At 44.2% G+C, this 15,298-nt stretch overlaps 1 pseudogene; it reads right to left on the reverse strand.

Moving 5' to 3' along the window:
* Positions 1-13,715: 13,715 nt before the first annotated feature.
* LOC136649903 (5S ribosomal RNA) lies at positions 13,716-13,835 on the reverse strand (annotated as a pseudogene).
* Positions 13,836-15,298: the final 1,463 nt, after the last annotated feature.

Raw genomic sequence — 15,298 nt, forward strand, 5'->3', positions numbered from 1 at the left:
AGAAGGTGATGTATAAATACTAACAAATCAGATTTCCAATGCAGTTTTGTTCCCTCCAAAATAACCCAAAAGACTGGAATGAAGTGACTCAAAAAAATGCCCTCTAACCCTACATGTCATGTACCTGGGAAAACATTTAGTTCCTTGGAATCAGTCACTGAGTTTTGTTGCCCAAGAGTAAATGCTGCCCCAACAACTATGCACCCTGCCACGTGCCACTGCCAAAAACCTCTCTTGCATGTGCCCCACTGCTGCCACCACTGCCCCTTCCCCCTTCCCCTTACCCATGCAGCTGCTTAGGAATGCTGCCATTGGGCAAGGAGAGGAGAGAAGTGATAAGTGGTGGCAATCCAGAGCCCACCCCCTTACCTTGAGCTCTGCCTCTGACACATCCTTCCTCCTGTTTGAAATGGGCAGGATGAGAAAATAAAGTAATGGAAGCAGGGATGTTGAAAGCCGTTGCACAGATGGAAGCATTAAATAAGCTCTGCCCAGGATAGCTATTCTGTAAAATCAAGCTCTTGTGCTATCACTACCATTAACATGTAACAAACCTGTTTGTACAAATTGGCCTGCTGAGAAAGGCAGTGAATTTTGAACTCACATGTTGGTCTGATAGTGAAATATTTGCTGTGGGGATGATGTACCAAGACATATTCCGTTTCCCCTCTATGAGCTACGCCAGGGGTGCCCAAACCCCGGCCCTGGGGCCACTTGCGGCCCTCAAGGCCTCTCAATGCGGCCCTCAGGGAACCCCCAGTCTCCAATGAGCCTCTGGCCCTCCGGAGATTTGTTGGAGCCCACATTGGCCCAACGCAATTGCTCTCAGCGTGAGGGCAACTGTTTGACCTCTCATGTGAGCTGTGGGATGAGGGCCCCCTCCACTGCTTGCTGTTTCGCGTCTGTGATGCAGTAGCAGCAGCAAAGGAAAGGCCAGCCTTGCTTTGTGCAAGGCCTTTTATAGGCCTTGAGATATTGCAAGACCTTCATTCATTCATATGAGTTCATCTTTAATATATTCATTTATGTAAACTTATGTAAATTTATCCAAATTTTACATGTAAATTAATTCTTTTTTCCCCCGGCCCCCAACATAGTGTCAGAGAGCTGATGCGGCCCTCCTGCCAAAAACTTTGGACACCCCTGAGCTACGTTATTCTTACTATGGAAAACAGCCTCCTTCACAGTGAGAAGGACAAGAAGCAGCAAGTCAGATTACAAGCTGCATAAAAGGAACCATATAATAATGCATTATCATCCATTGGGGAGATGGGCTTCTCTGAATGGTGGAAGCATAGCGAATCAACTTCTGCTTTCTTGCTAGAATTGCTGACAACATTTTTAGCGATGGTGCATCTGACCCCCGCTCCGTACCCAAAAGCAATTACTCCACTACGCTTTCTCTTTTGTTTGTTTATCAGACTTCATTTCTGAGCACGAGCCTGGCAAGTGCGTGCTGCAATCTAGTCAATTTCAAAAGCCACACAATGGAGTACAGTGTGCTAGGCAGGGTTGCCCATTTGAAAACAGCTGGAACTTTCTGTGCCTCTGTTGTAATGATGGTACTGCGTGCCGCTTAGGAGATGTCTTTGTTTTTCTCCAAAAGCTTCAGGATTAATTTACTATCACAACAGACAAGCGTTCACATACCAAATAATGATCTTTTCTGATTCATAATTCATTAAGCTCTGTGATGTCACAAATTAAATAAATATGATATCTGAGTGGATGCATCAGAATCCAGTGCACAGCAGTTAGTCATCCATGTGACTTTGCTCTTTCGTAGGCATGGGAAGACGTCGTGTAGCCCATCAACAAATGATCCAGGCAAAATCCGACTGGTCTAGCATATTAAGCTGAGAGAAATCTCCTGAGAGAAATGGCTAGATTTGTAAATATAGTATAATAACGGTATGAAATGAAATGGGACAATATAGCAAGAGATGTTATGTGGTTAAAAGCTTTGGGCTAAATCCAGAAGCCAGTTCGCAATCAATACTTCTTACTCAGGCAAAATTATTTGTAGTTCATGAAAGATTTGTCTTAGTAAATACTGGATTTTATATACAGATGGAGCCTGTTTATCCACTGATTATACAGCCGCAGATGTGGCTCAAAGCAGGTCCCCTGGACCCACGTTGAGCCAGACTCGACTCCACCTGACCCCTCCGAAGGGAACTGGAGCTGTGCTCTGGTCCCCTCCAGAGGGCGCTCCGGAGGCCTCCGCAGGCCTTATAATACCTTAAATCAGTGGTACTCACACATTTAGCACCGGGACCCTCTTTTTAGAATGAGAAGCTGTCAGAACCCACTGGAAGTGTCATCATCAAGCAGGGAAATTTTTAACAATCCGAGCCTGCAATCCTACCCACACTTACCCAGGAGTAAGTCCCATTTACTTCATTGTTAAAAAATTATACATAGTAGCTTGTTAAAAATACAGGTCTGTCACATTTCCCCAAATGCAGTCACATCCCATGGCAGCATCAAGTCCAATATATTAAAAATAAAATATTGAAATTAATGGGGACCCACATGAAATGGCCTACTGGCTCCCGACCCACCTACCTATCCACACGCACACACAGATGTGCTTCCAACCTGGTCTGATTCCCACCCCTGCAGGTGACTGGTCTGCAGGATGTTGATCTTGGTGCATGATCTTCCAGGCCTTGCACCAGCAGCAGTGCTCTGCAGACTAGGAGAGAAGATGCCACAATGGTAGACCATGAAATATGCTGGCAGAATTAAGGCGGCAGTAAAGAAGGCCAATTCTATGCTGGGGATCCTTAGAAAAGGTATTGAAAACAAAACAGCTAATAATGCCATTGTACAAATCAATGGTAAGGCCACACCTGGAGTGTTCAGTTCTGGTCGCCGCATCTCAAAAAGGATATAGTGGAAATGGAAAAGGTGCAAAAGAGGGCAACTAAGATGATTGCTGGGCTGGGGCACCTTCCTTATGAGGAAAGGCTACGGCGTTTGGGCCTCTTCAGCCTAGAAAAGAGACACCTGAGGGAGGACATGATTGAGACATACAAAATTATGCAGGGGAAGGATACAGTGGATAGAGAGATGCTCTTTATACTCTCACATAACACCAGAACCAGGGGACATCCACTAAAATTGAGTGTTGGGAGAGTTAGGACAGACAAAACAAAATATTTCTTTACTCAGCATGTGGTTGGTCTGTGGAACTCCTTGCCACAGGATGTGGTGACGGCTTCTGACCTGGATGCCTTTAAAAGGGGATTGGACAAGTTTCTGGAGGAAAAATCCATTACGGGTTACAAGCCATGATGTGTATGTGCAACCTCCTGATTTTAGAAATGGGCTATGTCAGATGCAAGGGAGGGCACCAGGATGAGGTCTCTTGTTCTCTAGTGTGCTACCTGGTGGGCCGCTGTGAGATACAGGAAGCTGGACTAGATGGGCCTATGGCTTGATCCAGTGGGGCTGTTTTTATGTTCTTATCTGCCAACATACCAAACAGATGGGATTGGGCTGTAAATTTAGCTAGACCAGTGTGGTTCAACTTCTGGCAGCTGGGGAGCTGCACAACCCTGGTGCGACCCTCCTGACAGCACAGACATGGAAGTAATTGGCAGTGATGTGATGACGTCACCGCCAAGTACTTCCAAGTTCTCAGCAACCAAAGTAACTCAGCAGGCTCCGTCAGAAAGAGGTAGAGGCAGCAGTCGGTGTAGTGGAGCTTTTCATTCTCCCTGCTGCACTGTTCCAGCTTCTCCTTGAAGCTGGAACGGCATAGTAGGGAGATCGAAAAGCCACTGAAGTGGGAGGAGCAGAGTCCACAGTGGGGCTTAAGGGAGTGCCAGAAGGGCTGTTGTGGACCATATTTGCCCTGTGAGCTGCATGTTGGACCACAGTAAGCTAGACCATGCCCAAGGAATATAATGCCCAAGGTATATAAGGAGAAACCAACTGGACCCTTGTAAACTTCAAGTGTTCTGCTCTTTGGCACTTTTCCACTTATATCATAGATAGAGGAGCCACTTGCTCTACAACAGGGGTGTCCAAAGTTTTTGGCTGGAGGGCCACATCATCTCTCTGACACTGTGTCGGGGGCCAAGGGAAAAAAAGAATTAATTTGCATTTAAAATTTGAATAAATTTGAATAAGTTTACATAAATGAATATACTGTATTAAAGATGAACTTATGTGGATGAATGAAGGTCTTGCAATAGCTCAAGGCCTATAAAAGGCCGTGCACAAAGCAAGGCTGGCCTTTCCTTTGCTGCCTCTGCTGCATCACAGACATGAAACAGCAAGAAGCAGAGGGAGCCCTCATCCCACAGCTCACGCGAGAGGTCAAACAGTCGCCCTCACGCTGAGAGCAGTTGCGTCGGGCCAGTGCAGGCTCCAGCAAATCTCCAGAGGGCCAGAGTTTCATTGGAGACTGGGGGCTCCCTGAGGGCTGCATTGAGAAGCCTCAAGGGCCGCATGTGGCTCCAGGGCCAGGGTTTGGGCACCCCGATCTACAACCTATACTACACAAATTGAGGCAGCGAGAATACCTGCTATGAGACTAAGGTTTGGAGACAGCACCAGCACAAAGTAGTATTATGCCAGAACCATGTGCTGTAGTGGTGCATCACAATTGGCTATCAGCCCACAAGAATGCATTCCCGCCAAATCACGCACTTTAAAAAAAAAAAAAAATAGAATGGCACTTATTTATGTAACTGATTACACAAACTGTGTCAAACAGAACCACTTGATAGAAGCACTGATATTTTTCTCTCATTTGCATGAGTCCTTTCCACTTTTCAGTGGGTGTAGAATGGCATTATGTAGTTTATATATGAAATGTATGTACATGCTTCCTTTCAGGAATATTTCCGCATCTTTTGACACTTTTAAAGAAAATGGCAAAATAAATGCATCTGATATTTTAGAAAAATGAGTGCTAGATTACCATGCATTCCATGAATGAAGGGTGATGAAGCCCTTTTGAAGTGTCTCTTTGTGTGTGTAAATTGCATGATGCTCTCAGATCTTTATAAGATCAAAGAAACTCATAAATTTGAAATTTGAACTCAGTTAACTGCCAAAACCCTTGTAGTTTAGATATCTGATTATTTCAAAAACTTTGGTTGCTTAAAATGGGGCTTTGCTAAAAAAATGTTTTGGGTAAAAGGCAGAACTGATGTCTTCTTTCCGGGGGCAGAAGCTGGCAATAGTAGAAATTCTGATCTGTCCCAATTAGAAGTTGCGGCAGCAGAAGATAAAAGTGAATTGCAGTAAAAGCCACATTATCTGGAACTTGGCTAGCCAGCAAAGAAAAATTAACTGGGATCTTTGCCCGCTGTTTCAGATGGGCAGGTTACCCATTAAATAAGTGCACTGTATACTGAACTGTTGATTAAGCAAGCCCCTGGCTCACTTACATGTCAGAGCTCCTTCCATGGTGCCTCTCTGCCCATCCTCCTCCTCCATGTGGAACCTCTAGGACAGCCATTTTCAACCACTGTGCCATGGCACACTGGTGTGCCATGAGTGGTCCACAGGTGTGCCACAGGAATTTAGGGGAAGGTCATTTATTAATAGGGCCAATGGGAGATGTGAGCTGCCCACTGGCAGCATGGTATGCTTTGTCAATTGTCAAAAACCTGGTGTTGTGCCTTGACCATTTTAGTGCCTTTTCAGTGTGCTGCGAGATGAAAAAGGTTGAAAAATCACTGCTCGAGGAATAGAGATTGTCCACTTCCTTCCTCAAAAGCATCCTCAGGAAGACATCCAGACCACATCTGGACCACAGAGGGAGCTCTGTTAGCTAAGTGAGGGAGCAGAGGAAGCCATGTTGTGGGGTAGTGATTTTCAACCAGTGTGAAAAACCACACATGGTCCACAGGTGTTTTGAAGGAGTTTGAGGGAGGGTCATTAATTATAGGGCCATTGGGGGAGTGTGATCCATCCCGCCCACCAGCAGCATGGTGTGCCTTGTCAATTGTCCAAAAACCGATGGTGTGCCTTGGCAATTTTAGGATCTTGTCAGTGTGTCATGAGTTGAAAAAGGTTGAACATTGCTGTTTTGGGGGCTTGTAAAAGCTGTGTTAGCCAGCATTTTTTAGTATTAGGCAACCCCTGCTTCTCATGTATGCCAGATAACACAATTTTTACTGCACTGATATTTCATATGTCAGTATGATGAACATATGAGAGGGAGGGGGGGAATCATGAATTCAAGGCTTTTTCAATACATTCAGTCTATGCATTCAGTGTCCAGACTGCCCAAGGCATGTATGTATGAATGCAGACTCTAATGATCAAATGATCTGTAACTTGAAAAAATGACCAGACCAGACGTTGGGGTGTATTCATGTAGGCTTATGTGCAGTTAGAACTTTGATCACAGGGAGATCAAGGTCAGAAGGCATAATCCTGCTTCTCTTTCCATATGCTCTTCTAGTAACTGATAAAACTTTCAGCATTAACTTCCACCTTCTCTGATAACAAATTTTACCTCTTGAATTTGCTTCAACACAGTTCCCATCTGTGAATCCTATACAATAAAACCTGTCATTGCTCTAATTTGTTCCTTTGCCCTTGATGGAGTTCTAATCCTTACTGCGGACTTAAAGGTGTCCTCCAGCAATTCTCTTGAACCTGGTTACAGCTAGGCCACAGTACAATTCCAAGTCATATACCATCCTTGAACAATCAGGAGTTCTGCATATTGTGAGTCTCAACTCTCAGAACTTATGATGTAACAACTTACATATTTATAAATATACATGTAAAGCTGGTATTACAGGACTCTAGGTGGAAAAAAAAAAATCCAAATCGATGCCTAGTCCCAGCAACATCAACTTAGGTCCCCCAAACCCCAAAAAGTCATTTCAACCAGGAAAAATTTTTATCCAAGCTTTCCTTGCCTTAGCTATTGCACAGAATCATTTTCACTTCTACACCTAGGATGCCTACCACTGCCACCACTGTTGTAGCGCACTGGAGAGGGAGAGAGTTCCTTGTACAGTTTTTGCAAACTCAGAAGTGTGGGGCTTCCAGTTTTATGTAAAGGAACCATTTGATCAGGGTTAGTCCTCAACAGGTGGGAAACCCTGGCCTCTGAGCAGCCCGCTCTGAGGCAGGCTGTGCAGCATGGCCTTTCCCAGTTTGAAGAAACACTTGGCCAACAGTCTGAGGCTAAGAGGCAAAGAAGGAAGGCCCATAGCCAGGGAGACAGACCAGGGACAGACTGCACTTGCTCCCGGTGTGGAAGGGACTGTCACTCCCGAATTGGCCTTTTCAGCCACACTAGACGCTGTTCCAGAACCACCATTCAGAGTGCGATACCACAGTCTTTTGAGACTGAAGGTTGCCAACAACTGATCAGGGTTGGTCCTTTACATGGTCCCTTTACATAAAACCGGAAGTCCCTGGTTTGGGAAACTGGTGCAATGGAGAATGGTATGGGAGCAGACTGACATTCACTTGCTTTGGGCAAGCCAAGTTTGATGCGACTTGTATCTGAGGGGAGCTGGAGGGAGGCAGCAGCAGTCTTGGGTGAAGTGAACCCAGAACCCACCATTCCCATGCCCTCTGCCACTAATACAACATCAGGTCACCTCATACCTGGGCCAGCTGTGCCTTTCAAGTGGCAGAAACATATACGCCAAGGAATATCTGTATTTTAGATACGATGCATGGGGCAAAGGGACACGAGGCAAGGCGTCATGATGCAGGTGGCAACGGGTCATGAGAACTTCTTGTTCCAGTGAATTATGCATTTAATGCTGGTTTTCCTAATCAACTATGGCCCAAATACTAACCCACTTTCCAGCTCTGGCATCGCTGTGCCAATGGGACATGTGCTGAATCCTGCAGTTGGGTGGCACTCACAGAGGCCTTCTCAAAGTAACGGAATGTTTGTTCCCTTACCTTGGAGCTACATTGCCCTTATGCCAGTGCTAGAAAGTGGGTTAGGATTGCACCCTACCAGATTCTGCAGTGGGTAAAGCGCTGGTGAGAATAGCTTCAGTATGGGAAACATTGCTGAAAAGGCTGGATTTGGAGAACTTTTAAATATTATTTTGAGAGCGTCATATACCAAGTCCCAACTCCCTATTAACTATGTAGAGTTTATAATGGTCACCATTTAGAACTATACAGAACATGAGGAAATTCCGACAGTGAGCAATAGCCCCCTGTTCCCATTCAGCACTTCCATCAGGTTATTCACAGTGGTGTGATTTAAGAATTAAATGTCATCCTGGTTATTTATTCTGAAAACCCTCCGTTTTTGTGTGTGTATAAATTGGTGCTACAAGAGTGGCTTCATTTTTGTACAGCCGCAGAATTATATTTATTAATATTTTGCCCTTTCAGTTTAAGGCTATAATTTAAACTGCAATTGCACAAGTCGGAGGCGATAAAACCTATGCCCAATAGTTCAGGAAAACCTTGTAAGGAAGCAATTCTTATCAAGTCTGATTTTAAATTATGCCTCTATGAGAAAAAAAAAAGTTACAGGCAGTGGCTGCTAGGAAGTCAGCTCACCAGGGAGAGATCAGTAGAGCTCAAAAGCACGTGTGGTGTAGTAATGGATAGAAAACTAGGTTCAAGTCCCTGCAGCATCATGGAGCTCACTAAGCAATACATAAAAATAAATACATATACAGCATTATCTCTTCCATGAACGTGTGCCTCAAGAATACACAAGATTCTATATTGTGTGTTAAACCTCAAACATGAGTCTTCCTTTCTTCAAAAGTTGCTCTACTGCCGTGGAGTTGCTAGGGGGTGCAGGGAGTGCGAACCACACTCAGGAGGGTGACAACCCTACTATCCAAAACTGTGAAAGCCTGATATTTTCAAGCCTGATATTTTCTGATACATCATTTGATGCAGAATTTCATGCAGAATGCAATGAAACAAACCATGTTTAAATATCTGTATTCCATCAAACATTATAGCCAAATTTTAAAAAAGAAGAAAACACAACTGCCTTATGTAACAAAAACTAGATTTTCATAACTCAAAATTGGCCAATGAGGTGGTGTTAGGACACAGCAGGGAACCAACAAGGTGTTAATATGATTCAGCTCTCTTTTCCATATTTCAGAGTCAATACGAGAACTTGGGCAGTGCAATTATAACTTGCACTGGAACAGGCAGGCGGGGCTGCGCTGTATTCAACACAAGTTTTGGGCTGGTTGAGGCGCAGCCTGAGGCAAGGGGGAAAAGCTCCCCTTACCCTGGGGAGAGCTGCAGCAGCCCCAATGGGTCTATTTGGATCTGCACCAATTGAAGAGGTGGCGCAGATCCAAGCAGAACCGAGCAACCTGGAGCTGCTGTGCGCTGCACAGGAACAGGACTAGGATCTGGCATAATTGCCAGATCCTGGCCCCATCTCCTGCTCCCCACCCATGGGCCCATCTGCCCTCCCCCGCCCCAAAATGCCTCCTCCCCACACTTCCCCAGACACCTGCACTGACCAAGCTCAGCCAGCACGAACGTACCTTCTGTTGGCATGACAGAGGCTGGATGTAGCCTCTGCGAGCTGGTACACCTCCAGGATTTGCACCGGCCCAGGGAGCAGTTAGGATTGCACCTTATTCAGTTATATGAGTATCATCAAATTGGCCACTGGGTTTTTGTTGGTGACTGATTCGTTGGGTGGCCTGTAATGTTATATATTTAAATTAATAAATAAAGTTAATGGGGATTACACTCACCCTAGTGATGCGACTACATTTAGGTTGTGCATGTGATATTGTAATTTATTCTGTATTGTCTGGTACAGGAGGACGTCCGTCATGACAGAGATGCAATGAGCTCTTGCATCAGGTGATACAAGCCATAGTGTTGCCTCTGCTCTACTGTACTAGGAATTCGGTTCTTACTCTTGGTGCAAGAAATATTGTTATGAAGGTCCCCATGACACACCCCAGTATGGCATAAGATTTGTGGAGTGATCTTACATCCATTAACAATATTCAAATAGCGTTTCCTTGTGGTTTGATATTTGAAATGGAACACCACAGATCAATACATTTCCAGGCAGACTCACTTGAGAAATGTTTCCTAAAGAATAAGAATAGATTTTCGCTCTTAATTGTCAACTTTTGCCCCTATTCCAGCTTTAGACCCCATTCAGTATTCTGAAGCAGGTCCTATGCGCTAATGAGGAAGAAAAAAAATAAAAGGCAGAGCCTATAAAAACTGAGTGGAAAGAGCTGTGCTTCAAGCCAAGATGAAAAATCTATGACAAGGCCACAAAATATTCCAGTTTCTGCAATGAGGAATCCTCATTATGTGCTACAAACAGAACAGACCGAACAATACAATTGCAATACAATACTGTATGATGGCACATCAGATTGCAAGCCTTCCATTTGATGGACACCAAATTTCTTCTACTTAGGTTGCAACCCTATACACGGCTACCTGGGAATAAGTTCCATTAAACTCAGTGCACGATTACTTCCGAGTAGACATGGCTAGGGCTGTACTGCTACTCTTGGGAGTCAAGATCAAAATGGCTTCTTCGACTTCTGGCCATGTTGTCATACACAACCTCTCTTTTCCGCATCTCTCCTCACTTTATACAAGATAACTGTCAAGAATGCTCTTTGAGCATATTGCATTCTTAACACAAAGTACCCTTGAGTATTCCAGCATCATATTTTAACACATATGGCATATATATTATTGTATATAAAAATTACCATAACTTGCTTTTGCATATTGCTTTAATTTTGGTATAAAAGATTGCTGAACATAACATCCTCCACCAATGTAGTTTTCTGAAACTTTATTCTGGCAAACTCCCAATGCAATTGGAGACTTGCTTGAGCCAAATTGCATCAGATCCATTTTCAATCAAATAAACTTTTCTTTATTTAATAAAGAAAAATGGACACTTGCATCTCAACATTGGCAATTGATTGAATATGTTAAATATTTAGACCCATTCATAGATCATTTGTAAAAACAATCTTTCTGCAACAGTCTTTTTTCTCTGTGTGTGTGTGTGTGTGTGTGTATGTGTGTGTGAGTGTGTGTGTGAGAGAGAGAGAATCTGTGGGGGGGGGGGGAGAACATCAAAGCACTAATGAGAACAAATAAAAGGTAGAGCCACAACAATAGCTGGAGATATTTTTGGCAGCCACTGGTTCATGAATACTTTAAATATGTTTCTGTATATTTTATTCCAAAAATCAGACAATTAGCAATTCAAATTGTTTCTGCCAGCTTAACTTTAGTCCTACAATACATTTGGGCTGCAATCTACGCACTGCTCTTTTCCAAATAACATCCTTGAAAAGCTCCAGGAATCTACAAAAATACTGGGGTACAATGACAAAAGCTTTCCCCATAGAAAAGTATACGAACGGCAGACAGAAAAACCTTCTGCAGTTGAACCATCTCATCTGTAATGTCTCCCTGTAGGCATTCTTAATAATACAGCAGAAATCATGTGTTTAACATTTTGGTTCTGTGATATTAACTGAACAAATTCAAGCCCTTATGCAACAGTTAGAACTTATTCAGCAAACACAATATGGTTAAGAAATCCGATACTATCTTATAAATCTGCATTGCTTTCATGGTACGTTGAAGCTAAGTCACAGTGCTATTCCAACTTGGTACCTGGATCACGCCAATGAGATCACTGTGCCAAGAGAGGCTTCTAAATACAGGTTACTACTACTGGAAGCATAAAAGTCTGCTGGGGGGGGGGAGGTTGTCACACACAGCATTCAGGCTATGTGTTGCTCTTTCAGCATGTGCACAAACCGATGATCCTTGCTGTCCATACCTATACTTCACACTCTATTCATTTCCCCAATACAACAGCAGCACTAGGAGGGAGACTGTTTTGCCAAATTCCTGTTCTACACTTTGCCGAAAGAACCTATGCCCACTTTAAACCAATTAGTTCCCCCAGCTTAACCACAGCTAGCTCTAGCAGCCTGAAAAGACTACCACTGTACCCCAGCACCAGCAAAAAGGGTAGCTTGCTTGTGGGGCTGCAAGGTTCCTCCTCCTGGTTCCTAAGGTAGCAGTCCTTTCAGGTACAGCAGCACCACCTCATCTCTCCACTATGCAGCAGTCTGTGCGATTAGTCCATCGGTCAGTGCGCCAGTTTGTTGTTTGTCTGCCAGTCCATGAGTCAGGTTGCCAGTTAATCAGCCCAAAAGTCCAGTGAGTTGTTAGCCGGTCTGTGAGTTGTTAGCAGAGTCATGGGTCAGTCCATGCGTTAACAGCTAGTAAGTCAGTTAGCCAGAGAGTCAGTCTGGTAAGCAGAGCCATGAGTCAGTCCATGGGTCAACCGGCCAGTTGGCCAAAAAGTCAGTTCACTTAGCCAGAAAGTCTCCTCTCCTTCCTCCACTCACTCTCTCTCTCTCCAACAAGTGCTCCTTATATCATGTAATAGCCTGACTGCCTCTAGTGGCTGCAGCTGTGCAGCACACCCTCTGCTGAAAGCCCAGGTCTTAACCCTTGTTTCTCAAATTCACCAGAGCAAAGGGCTACTGCAGACACTACATCCTATCTCCTCACCATATCTTCCACGATTCCAATACAGAGACTGTATTGGTATTTTTAGTAAAAAAAAAAAAAAAATAAAAATCCCAGCATCTGCTACAGAGGCACTTTTTGTTTTTTTATCTCTGCTTATGGGTCGATGCACCCAACGGGTTGTCTGTGCCTCATGAACCCACAGGCACCTACAGCTTTGCTGTGCCTCATGAAAGGATGAGGCACAGCAAAGCTGTTGCCTCAGGCAGTGTGTGTGAGGAGGCAGTGGAAATCACTCCTACCCTCCTCTGCCGCAGGTGCCACTACTCTCCCTGCCCACTCAGCACCTCCAAAACACTCCTCCTTGCCCAAGTACGTGCTTCTTCTCATTCTCTTCCACCCTGGCATAGTCAATGAGGGCTCTACTCTTCTCACCACTACTGTTGCTACTGCAACGCATCTCCACTCTTGTCCTGGAGGGATTGGAGAAGATGTGGAGGAGATTCAAATGGTGGGTAGATAGGCTAGATCATCTTCCAATCACTCTCGTCTCTTTTGAGAAAGTAGTAGGGAGACACTATAACTAGAGCAATTCCCCCACCAGTCCTTTCTATTCCACTTCCTCTTTTGGGACATGGTTAGTGGAGACAAGCCAGGATAATAGTGCCTGCGCAGATTGTGCCCTAAGCAAGGAAGGAGACAACCCTTGGGAGTCAGGAAGGGAAAGAAAGAAAAGTGCTATTTGGTGCCTCAGCTCTGATGCCAAGACTTGAACCATCCCTAGCAGATAATTCTTCATTTTCATTCAATGAGATGACCTCACTCTTATCTCTAAACATCATCCCATCATGCCTCCTTATCATATACCTAATACAAAACAGGTTAATGTTTACTGAGGGCCCAATCCTATCCAACTTTCCAGCACCGATGCAGGCACAATGGGACACTGGGGTAAGAGAACAAACGTTCCCCTACCTTGAGGAGCCCTCCATGACTGCCCACCACCACCACAGGATGCGGTGCACGTCCCATTGGCACGGTTGCACTGGGTCTAGAAAATGGGATAGAATTGGGCCCCGAGTCAAATCACTTGAGAATATGCTTAGAACATGGTCACAGTCCAATTATCATACATTAATATACAGCTGAATTTAACATAACCGGGGCTGGGGCCAGAATGTATTCACATTGATGACTGGCAACCTTCAGTCTCGAAAGACTATGGTATAAGCCTACAGCACCCAGTATTCCCAGGAGGTCTCCCATCCAAGTACTAACCAGGCCTGACCCTGCTTAGCTTCTGAGATCAAACGAGATCAGGCATCTGCAGGGTAACAGTTGCTGCGTATTCACATTATACATTAGGCTACCACATGTATAATAAAAATTCAAGGTTCTTTAATGACTGGAAAGGTCAGGTTTTTTTTTTAATTTCTTTAACTGTAAATAATATTTACATCAATTACATCCCGTTTATTTATTTATTTATTTATCCCACCTCATGTGGCAAAGCAATAAAACAATTATAGCAATCAAATTATGAAATAGAGCCCATAGGACTCAAAATGCAACTTTGGAGCTGAGCATGAGTAGCAAGTAACCAAAATAAAATAGTCCTCAGCAGACTAGTTTTTTAAAAAGGAGCAGTGCATTATTTCTGAAATGTTTGGATGGAAGCATTCTGTGTCAATGGGATACAGTTATTGCTGGACAGAAAGGGCAGAGCAGGCTGTACTGGCAGTGTTCGGACTCTATTTGTCAAAGAGGGCATGGAACAATAAATTAGAAACCTTAGGAGGAACAAATTCAATCACAGGATCACTGCGGGTAGAAATAGTGGGCCAATAAAAGTAATGTAGTACTGGGCACATACTATTACCCTCTCTGACCGAAGCTCTGGTGGTGATCTTGAGAGAGAGAAAGAAATCAGGGAGGGCACCAAAAGGAAAAAAAATAATGTGGTAATGATGGGTGACTTGCATTATCGTCACATTGACTGGGTAAATGAACATTCAGGTCATGACACAAAATGTTGAGATACAGGAAACAATTTGCCATAGAACAGTTAGTCATGTAGCTAACAAGAGGGGAGTTACCCTTAGTGTCATCTTGAGCAGCACACATGATTGGTTTCGCCACGTAATTTTTCCCATACTACCTGAGAACAATTTCCACAGCACCATCACATTCAACATACATAGCAATGGGAAATGGCCTCGAAAGTCTATTTATTTCAGAAATAAATGAGTTTAGTTATGTAAAGGAGAGGGTCAAGAAGACCAAATCTGTCCAGGATGCTGGGAGCTTATTTAAAATCACTATAATAGAGGTTTGGGGAGAATATATACAGGACTGGCTCTAGGTTTATTTATTTAGCGTATTTATATATGAAATAAACAAGATGCTCTCAAAGTGATTTACAGCAAGGCAAGGTGCTCACTGGGGGTTCCCCTCCTCTACGTGGCAGGCATAGTAGCAAGCAGAGGTTTCTTTGCGTTGGCAGCAACCACAATGGTTGTCCATCATGTTTGTCTCCATTTCTCCATTTTGTTGCTGAGCTGAGAAATCTAATAGAATCTAACATAAAAGGAAACCAACGCTTGCTACCACACCCCCACTGCACAAGTAAGAACAGGGAGGCCCACCCAGCCAGTGGCTGCTGTCTAGGGGGCGGGGGAGCAGGCGTCAGCTACCACACATGCCACCAAGGTAAAGGGGACAGAGGTCCACCAGCCCTGGCTTCCAGTTGCTAACTGGGTCCAGTTTTCCCTGGAGAGGCAGGGAGGGGGCAGTAAAACCCAATGGAAGGCTT

This window comes from Tiliqua scincoides, chromosome 4 (assembly GCF_035046505.1).
Source record: "Tiliqua scincoides isolate rTilSci1 chromosome 4, rTilSci1.hap2, whole genome shotgun sequence".
Taxonomy (NCBI): domain Eukaryota; kingdom Metazoa; phylum Chordata; class Lepidosauria; order Squamata; family Scincidae; genus Tiliqua; species Tiliqua scincoides.